Genomic DNA, 8,847 nt, shown 5'->3' with positions numbered 1-8,847 from the left:
TCCCCCCCCCCCCCCCCCCCACACCCCCGGCACTACTCCAGATGCACCTTCCCACTTCCCCATAGACACAGCCCCCAGACGCGCTACGAGCCAGCCGCAAGAGAGGGACGGCCCACAAACTCTTTGACACTCCTTAGTCTTCATTTTTTTTCTTCTGTAAATATCACACTTCACATTTCCTGGTATAGATTACAGCTTCATCTTTCGCGGGTTTGAGAAACTATCCCATGCTCAGTGGGTTGTCAGTGTTTCTAGACAGAAGATGAGAAATAGGCATGCCGTTTCCTAGCCTCCATTTGTGGTGTTACTATGGTATTTTGGAACATTCACTGCTGTATTTGGGCGTGTTGAGCAAAAGCATGTGTTGGAGCAAAGTGTTGTTTTTAGAGCTTTTAGCTGGACTTGTGTGGGATAGACGGTAACAAGGTGCGTTAAATACAGGCTAACTCAGTATTCCAAAAATGCCTAACTAGATCATGACTATTTTTAGCAAGTCTCACAGTTGTACAAAAACCAGCCCTAAGATTTCTTAACATTAAAATTTGTTAGCATATTAAGTTAATATGCAATTAATGATTGGATGTGCATGGACATCTGCAACCACAAACTGTTTTCACCAACCATGATCTTTTTGATGTACAGGCATTGGGATTGTAGATTATTTTAAATAAACTGACATAGCTTTGGAGCAGGTAGAGACCAATTCTGAATAACAAGTTGGAAGCAACCTAAACAGCGAATGTTTTCTGTAAGGAATGCAGTTTTGCCTTTAACGAGGAATCATTTTTCAGTAATAACTGTTTTTTTTTTTTTTTTTTTTTACGTAGAGCCTTTTGAATTTACCCTTAATAGGCATATTATGAAATATAATTCAGTTGGACATCCTCTTCCAATAAATCTCATTGAAGTCCTTGCTAACAAAGAATAAGAAAATCCTTTCTGCATAGCAGTGTCTTAGACATAAAAGTACACTATCTGTATTTACTAACATTTTCTGAGCGAACACATTTGCTATCTATGTGACAGGTCATTTTTACCTTAAGGTTATCATGACATCCGCCCGTAAACATTGTACCAGAACGAATGTGTGCTTTGTTGTTGCAACACTTTCCGATAAGGAATTCAGGTTGTTGTCCTTGTAATCCCTTCATTTTATTTTCCACCTTTTAAATGCTGTTTCTGTTCCGTGGTAAAAGCCTACTGGAACTAAAGAGACAGAATATCAACAGTAAAAAGTCATATTGATTCTTACATATCCTTTATATGGGGTTCTAAGCTTTTAAAATGCTTTAACTGCCTTGAACACGGTTTGAGAATAACAGCTATGTAATTATGCCTGATTGGAATGAGCATAAATGCATAAATGCTTTTTGCAGACGGCTCCGAGACGGAGATTTTCAGGGTGTGGGCTTTGAGATCCTGCTCTTTTTTCCGTCACATAACGTCATGAGAAAGAGGACTGGAGGGAAGCACAGTGCAAGAAAAAAGGTCTATCTGGCAGCTGTCTACAATAGAATGCCTTTGGTGTCATTGTATATCAACTACAATGTAATTCAATCCATGCGTATCCCATCTCCTATGAGATATAGATATGTAGGTAAAGTTAGGCTTGGGGTCAGAGTGTAGGGTGAGCCATTTATTCAGCACTGACAGAGCAGCTGGGGTTAAAAGCCTTGCTCAGGTACCCAACGGTGATATGTATACTCTCTGGGGCACAGGATTCAAACCAACAACCTTCCAAGATTCCTATTGCACCACAGCACCACACATGTGTGAGGAGGACTGCCAAAAGGGAAAAGTGAGGTACCTTCATCACTGTAGGTGCCCCATTGTGTCTGTCAAAGCCAGATCCAGAAAAGCACAGTCAATTCCTGTCAGATTAGGGTTATCATGTGATCAAGCATCCCTGGGAAGGTGGATGGATGGATGGATGCATATGGTCAAATAAAGTAAGGTGGCAAAAATTTATCTGAACCTAGCAATTTCTAAATACATATTTTGTAATGGACATTTCATAAGAACAGCATATAAATATGAACATCACTGACGAGTATCGTCTTTCATTTGAAGGTACAATTTAAGAGTTTATCATATGAAAAGATAAACTTTTGACCAGTTGTTTTCCCTGTTCCAGCGTGTGGTTTGGCTGCATGATTCCTTCAGCCAGGCGGCGGCAAATAGCATATTTGGTTTTAAATCGGGAACGGCCACTGAAATCAGACGCTCCTAATTGGCGTGTGTCAGTGTGGAAGCCACATGAAGCTGTGCATGTGGACAAGGCCCCTGGTGCAGCATGGGTAGAAAGCGGCTGGTAGCAGAACATGTGCTGGCGGCTGAGCTTCACAAAGCGCTCGGCACAGATGCCCGCGATCCTCACTGCACACTTGTGGGTAAGGCAGTGGTGAGGGGTCAAATACTAGTGAAAACGTGAAACGGCAATACTGTAATTGTGTCTTCTGCAATGTCCTCAAACTCTTTATGGTATGTCTGTACACAAAAGAGAACTTTGTATCTCACTAAACAGAATATCTTCTAACAGCTTTAATGCTAATTTGAATGATTTGCTCATTTTATTCCAGTTTTTTTTTTCACAGCAGTAGAAATAATTTAAGAAAAAACTGTAATATAGCTTTTGTCAGGGTGCTCTTGCTTACACAGTTGATTTGTATACAGTAGTTGGACTGATCAATAAAAGAAAGATTTTGCTTTACTAACTAAATTACCATTTTTTCTTGTTTTTCCTGATGTGCTGCTACTTAGGTCAATTAAGTGCACAGAATTGCAGAGGTTCCTATTCCATGCTATGGTTAAACGTTCCAACTGCTATGGTTAAAGCAAAATAAACCTGTAGGTCTTTTACTAGCATATGGACACAACCACAGTCTGCTTTAATATGTCCTTTTCTGGAGGTGAGATCAGGCTAGTGTGGCTCCTGTTTTTGCAGTCACTCCAGCCACAGGCTGAGGACCTCACTGTCGTCTGCCTGGGTCGGATCGGAACCCTGGCCAGACAGCAGTAAGGATATCAGGTCTTGGTCTTTTATGCCTTGTCTTGGCATCTGAGGGGTCATGGGTAAAATGCAGGAAAGCTGTAAGTCCTGGCATTCCTCCTGCTGAGTGGTCGAGGGAAAGAAGGACTATTTCGTTGTTTTTTGTTATTGTTTTTTTTTTATTGCTTTTGTCTCAAAGTCTAGAATAAATGAGTCCCTGCGTTTTGTTCCCCGTGCCTCGCAGTGCCCTCTGACTCGGTGTGGGAGGCTCTTGCTTTTGTGTTGTTTACGCAATGCCAGCATGCTTTGAGATGCAGACCACAATGAGTCACTTCATGTCCCCTGGCTGTATCCTCACATGTACAGGTCGTTCCTGGCAAAAGCAGACATTTAAAAAAAGACTATTTAAAAAAAGACTATCGGCTGCTGTTCTGTTTGTACGTTTGGGCTATGTGGTGCCCATATTTATACACATATTTATAAAACAATAACAATCTTTGCATTTGATTACTCTATAAGATCAAAGGAAAACAAACTTTGGTTTGGTAATGGCATGGTAGATGCCTCCTAAATCTCTAAGATTCACTCCGTTAAAATCCCCCTTCCTCCCCATTTTCAGCTATCCCAGGCTATCGACACCCCTCGCTGTTCCAGACGCATGCCTATTGTAGGTGGCTGACTGGCGCAAATAGCCTGTACATCTCAAGCAGGCCTAGTAAGACACAGCACACCACGTACACCATGTCTATGAGGTCCTACGAGAACCGGCTTTATCTCCAGGTCCAAAATAAAACAGCTCAAGTATGACGTCAAGGAGCAGCACATAATAGTATGGATTTCTGCATCTGCCTTTAAATGTTCAGTAATTCATCAGTCTGTTTAAATCTCAATTAATCCCGCAAAATGGCAGTCCACTGATAAATAGCCTTTATCAGCACATAAATTGTGTAAAAATAATGAAGATTTTTAAGCTAATATTATGGATGCCAATGCATTACAAGGCACATTTTGCAGAAATAGGATTTAAATCTTCAATCTTGAAGCTGTATGCCAATACTGCTAATCATTGAGCATCTTAAGTAAATAATGTGCAAGATCTTAAGAAAATAATGCATGGTATTGGCAATAAGCAGAATATGTTGGGTACTGATGATCTAAATGAGGTTTTTCTAGTAACTGGAAAAGATAGGAGTTCTTCCTTTATAAGTTCGATATAGTTCAAGACTGATCTACCTTTGGGATGAAATAGACGACCCACAGTGTGAGAGTTTGAACGCTGGCATGTTCAGTAGAGTGAGTTACCAGGACCTGGAATAGAGTGCAGATCCCACCATTGCGGGACAGCTTGCTGGTGTCTATATCCCCAAAAGTCAGGTGTCGCTCCTGCCTACCAGTTAACCTCCTTTGCAGGCCCTCTGCCACCTGCAGCCCTAGGGCTACCTGGGTGACCCAACATCCATGCAGCACAAGAGAAACATTGTATGCTTGCAAAGGGAACATAAAGCTAAGATCTTAAAGTGAGCTGTCCAAAGATGCACATCAGTAAAATACCTGAGTAGTGTAAATGTCAAGTACACCAACAATCTAGAGTAATAAGATTTACATTTAGGATGAGAGCCTGACCATTGCGTTTCGCTCTCGGATGAGGCTGTCTGAAGGGATTCTGGGTTCTGGAGGCTTTTCCATGTGGTTCCTGGGCTGGGCACCAACTGAGCTGGAGTCTCGGTTCAGTCCCATGGAAAGGTGACATTCTGGATGTGACCTATGAACTGCAACACTCATTGATGGACTTTGTCCTTAATCACAGCTTCTGCCTATCTTTTAGCAAGCAAGTCCACTCTTTTATGTTTTCAGTAATGTTAGTATGCGCAGGCGGGGTGGCCAGCCAGTTGACTTTGGTCCCCCAGGAGGTTTCTTTAACCTCCGGTAGCTAAAATATTTACATTTTTGAATCAAACACGTCTAATAAACTCATTTTGGAAGATGCCTTCTGTTGAAATAAATTAAGAGAGTGGACTGCATTACCTACCTGTCAGACACTGTCATCTGGAGACAGGAGACATCAGTCTCCCTCCATGCAGCGTCTAGACTGCGTGAGCATCCCAGTGCCTGCACTGCTCCCATAGAATGGCAGCTGACAGCTTGTTTTGGTCTGAACAGGGAATCAAGCATCCATTGGATGAGGGGAGTCTTCAACTGTACAGCTCAACTTACAATAAACATTCTTTCATCAAGATGTTTTCTACAAAAGAACTGGAGAACTGGAGTTTTTATCTCTGGTTTCCAAAATATACACTTGCTTGTAAACTCTCATATGGTTAGTGTTGTTTTATGGTGAAATATCAAAGGAGGGAAAATCTGATACAGAAGCAAACAAGGGATTTAGTCACTGTCTCCGTCGCTTTCTGTCTCTCATTGGTGGGTTTTGCCACAAGGATGCGACAGACTGGGCTTTAATTCTCCGTGACATCGTTCATTTTTCTCAATGCTCCCAGCAGCTGTGCAAATGGATGCAAAGACACCAAACGTGTCAACAAACAAATTGCGACAGCAGGTCCAGACTGCATGCAAACAGCCTGTTGGCACAGTTAATGGGAAGTGCGTGTGTGTGTGCGTGTGTGTGTGTGTGTGTGTGCGTGCGTGTGTGTGTGTGCGTGCGCGTGACAGCGTGCTGTCGGCATTTCCTGTGTGGCCGGGTGTGTACCGAAGCAGGCTGGCCTATGCAGGGGTAAGCTAGGTGGTTTGGATGGCAAGTGAGGGGGTTCCCGGCTCAGCCCCCCCCTTCATCCCTCACATCTCCAGCTGTCAGGCACATTGCATCGGCGCTGACACGGCCCTCTGATCGCTGCCATTTCTCACAGCACTTTTCGGTTCTGTCTATATTGCATGCAGATGTCGAGTCGTGCGAAACATAAGACAGAAAATGTTGAACCACCTAATGGATCAAGCCAAAGCATTTCAAAAGCAGCATTCCCCTTTTTTTCAGATGAGTCCTTAACGGTTTTATTAATGATGTGTTTAGGACCGGCCCGTCCTTCCACCTAGTAATCAGTCTCATGGCAGAGGTTTGTCAGCTTGCTTACTCATTCTGACACTCGCTGCAGCTTAAAATTCATCCTCAGTGTCTCTTTGTTCCAACTTTGTTTTCATTTAAGAGAGAACTCATTAAAGTATAATGTTATAATAAAGTTTCCAGAACTTTCTCCAGGATGAGAATAGTATGGCTTTGTTGTAAATAAAAAAGAGCCGTGAATGAATGAGTCTTTCACCCTTGGGACACTGAGATGTAATGGAGTGTGTCCCGTTACGGGTGGCTGAGGTAGAAACGCGGAGCGACTCGATGTCGCGCTTTGTATCGTGACGTGTTCATCGCGTGCCTGTACCTGAGTCCCACAGAGTCGCTTCCTCCCTGTGGCCGGCCCTCGTCTGGCCTCCCTTTCCAGGCCCCTGACCCAAGCCTGCAGGCTTTGCTGCAGCCCCGCCACCCTGTAATCGGCCAACTCCAGTTCCCTCCTCTGCCACGCCTCCCTCGCTGCCCCAGGGGTCTCAGTGGGGTGCGGCAGTGATTAGGGAAAGGAGTCTCTACCCCATCCCCCGATGGTCTGCGTCATTGTCCTCTGTGATCTCGAGGTTTCGAGTGGCAGAGCTACAAGGCAGTGCTTTACTGAAGACAGTACCTCTGTTATTACTGCTGCCATTTTCATTACATTAGGAGCACTGGAGAGGAACTGGCAACACCCCTATTAAGCCCTCTTAGTTTGCCAAACCACAGGTCATGAGTTAAATGCTTAAATAGCTTTAACAATAAACAAGGAACATTCTTATACTCTAAACAGAGAGCGCTGGTGATGCTGTACCGTGCTAAAAATGGGTACAATACCACTATCCAACTTGGGAGTTAATTTTGCCCAGTGCCGAGGGCTGAGGCCTGCTTTACCAGCTGACACAGTCAGCGTCTGGAGAGAACACCGGTGGCACATTAAATTCTCCCGAGAGGATGGTATTCTCCCAATCCATATCGATTATTTTCCCATGGGCGGAATGACACAGGGGAGAACAGAGGCAAGGGTGGGAATTTCCATGTAATCCGGGAGGAGCGGCGACCGCGACGGGGGTGGACCGGCGGCTGGTCACCGAGGGTAACCTTCCTGACATCCTCTCACATCTGGATCCGCTTAACCACAATTATTGTGGGCCGGGAAGCCACAGCTGCGCCTCCGACGTCTTTGATTTAGCTTCCCGGGAAGTGGTACCGAGAGTGTTGGCTGCCATTCGCCGAGAAGCCCGAGATGTCCGTCACTCCTACGGAGGTCAAGTCCAGTGCCGCCGTGTCCTTTCTTAGTCCCACTCTAGCTCATGCTGTGGAAAAGCATCAATTTTTACAGCAAACTACTGTCTGGCAAAGCACTAGGTTATTATACAGGGTATAATCCACACACATGTACACATGTAAATACATATTTAATCCTGGTCTCCTCCTGCTACCTCCACTTACTGCCATTTTTCACAACGTGTATATTTACTATTACTATTTAATGTCTAGTTTTTGCTAATAAGTTATGTCTTGTTCCTTAAGCTTGTTCCTTTTCACAGTCTTGTGCTGAGTGTAATTATGTGACAGATAAAACTTCTAACTGCAAAGCTGGTACACTGTCAGAAAACATTTGTACCTTTGCTTGTCACTGGGGCTGGACCTTCAAGGGTCTGCCAATTGTATCCTTAGCTGTAGGTAATTGTACCTTTTGAAGTATAGAAATGGACTATTTTTGTGTCATTGATGGTACTTTAATATTGTTTGTACCTTGGGGATATTTCTCAGAGTTCATTTCTGTATCTTAAATTATAGTAAAAGGTACATTTACCTATAGCCAAGGTACAACTGGCAGACCCTTGAGGGTACAGCCCCAATGACAAGCAAAGGTACAAATTGCTACTCCTTTTGCCAACAGTGTACTATACACTGAATGCTCCGGCCAAGAAGCTTTCAGCTTAAGACCATATGAGAGAGTTCGACATTTGAGAGGATACAACTTAAATTTAAATGCATGGGTCTATTTATTAGGGGGGGGGAAATTAAACATTGGGGGGAGGGGTACATATCTTCCTCGTTCTTCAGTTCCTGTACCCCTGCTTCAGCTAAGTTAAGAGTAAATCTTAACATTTTTACCGGAGACTATAAGCTGACAGGTGCTGTTACGCGGCACTGGTTCACGGCAGAAGATCATAACCCCACAGGAGAAGGAAAATCGATTCCTTGGGTGCTGATAAGACCCGGACTCCCGCAGATCCCACCCGTATTCCTGTCCAAAGGCATCCATGTAGCAGCCATCTGCACGCCACAACTGCACGGTCTGGTCCATGGAGGTGTTGGTGAGAAACGGCCATGTGCCGATGGTGAGGAGCTTGGCGGTTACTATCGACCCAGCAGGGGGGCGCTCGTCAGCCAGCTACGGAGGACCAGACATGCCTACGCATCAACAGTGCGTTAAGGAACAGCCACACTCATACTGAGCCCATGTTATCATTTTTCAGCACAGACTGGCAGGTTTAAGCATTTGCTGGGAGGTCTGACCTTCTCACTGTATGAATAAGGTAGTAAAAATGCGTTTAGGTGTCACGCTACATCAACGGAGGAGCTGTCTCTGCGACCTCCCCCCTCCCCAGCCACAAACTTTGCTTTCTCACCCAGTCCATGATTCCCAAAGCAAAGCATGAGACGTCCCACACCTGGATAGAATCAGTGGTATCTCCAGATGGCAGAAGCCTCTAGGCCATAGAAGTGCCCTATCAACAGATACTTAGGCATTAGCAGTCAGCCGACATCTCCTACCCCCCATGACAGATATGCATTTGGTGCA

This window comes from Brienomyrus brachyistius, chromosome 5 (assembly GCF_023856365.1).
Source record: "Brienomyrus brachyistius isolate T26 chromosome 5, BBRACH_0.4, whole genome shotgun sequence".
NCBI lineage: Eukaryota > Metazoa > Chordata > Actinopteri > Osteoglossiformes > Mormyridae > Brienomyrus > Brienomyrus brachyistius.
Note: the sequence above shows the minus strand (reverse complement) of the source record.